Source organism: Mytilus trossulus, chromosome 7, assembly GCF_036588685.1.
Source record: "Mytilus trossulus isolate FHL-02 chromosome 7, PNRI_Mtr1.1.1.hap1, whole genome shotgun sequence".
Classification (NCBI taxonomy): domain Eukaryota; kingdom Metazoa; phylum Mollusca; class Bivalvia; order Mytilida; family Mytilidae; genus Mytilus; species Mytilus trossulus.
In genome coordinates this window covers 31,963,365-31,964,616 of record NC_086379.1, presented here as the reverse complement: position 1 = coordinate 31,964,616, position 1,252 = coordinate 31,963,365, and positions in this window count along the sequence as shown.

Below are 1,252 nucleotides of genomic sequence, written 5' to 3'. Positions count from 1 at the left end.
TGTCCGCCATTTTGGATTTTACAAAAGTGAGACATTTTTTTCAAATGCCTCCCTATCTGAAATGAAAGGTAAATAGTTAAGGAAGGTCTTTGCCAAATTTCATGCTTGTAGCAGGATGTGCACAATTCTTCTGAAATATGCTTGTAGCCGCCGGACTATTAAGGTGGAACAGCTCTTCTTTAATATACATTTTTTTTTATCTGTGTTACCACTTTTGCAGAAAGAAAAGGGTTAATGTTAGAAATGAATTTTATTTTAGTCTACCATACTGTTACAGTGACAGCGGTTATCAAAGGTACCAGACTTATAATTTAATGCGCCAGACGCGCGTTTCGTCTACATAAGACTCATCGCTGTAGTCCGGCGGCTACAAGCATATTTCAGAAGAATTCGTTATTTTACATATATATGTACATAAATCCAAGCTGATATGATGTTCTATGATTTTGTTTCCTATCATGCATGGAAGCAATAATGGCTCTGCCACGTAAATAAACCGTTTGAGAAAGATATTGTTATCTTTTCAATTGTATCTTCATGTGACGTCCCTCACACTATGGATGAAAGGTTGGACTTGTTTCAGGACAATAACTTATGTATAAGTGTATGGATCTAATTGAAATTGTACCCAATGCCTCAAAAGGAAGGTCGACTTTTTTTTGTTGAGCCTTCGACTTTTGTCGAAAAAGCTAGACATGTAAATCCTACATTCGGTTGTCGCTGTGTCGGCAGCGTCCACAAATATTCACTCTGTGGATAAAGTTTTTGAAATTTTAATAACTTTCTTAAACTATCCTGGATTTCTACCAAACTTTGACAGAAGCTTTTATGATCATTAGATAGTATCCAGAAATAACTTTTGTAAAAAAAAATCCTGTTTATTGATATTTTACTTATAAATTGACTTAGTTTTTCTGCCAGTTAACATTACATTCGCTCTGTGGTTAACGTTTATAAATTAAAATTTTAATAATTTTTGTAAACTATCCTGGATTTTTACCAAACTAGGACAAGAGCTTGTGTATGACCAAAAGCCCGTATCTAGAAGGGAATTTTGTTAAAACATACTTCCTGTTTTCCGTATATTACTTAATTATGTACGTAGTTTTCTTCCAGTTAACATTACATACAATCTGAAGTTACAGTCTCTAAAACATTTATAGCTTCATCAAGTAGGCGAGACACTGGGATCCTCGGAACATTTACAAGTTTTTAGGGTAATGGTCCTCACCTCAAGATTTTAACGACCCTG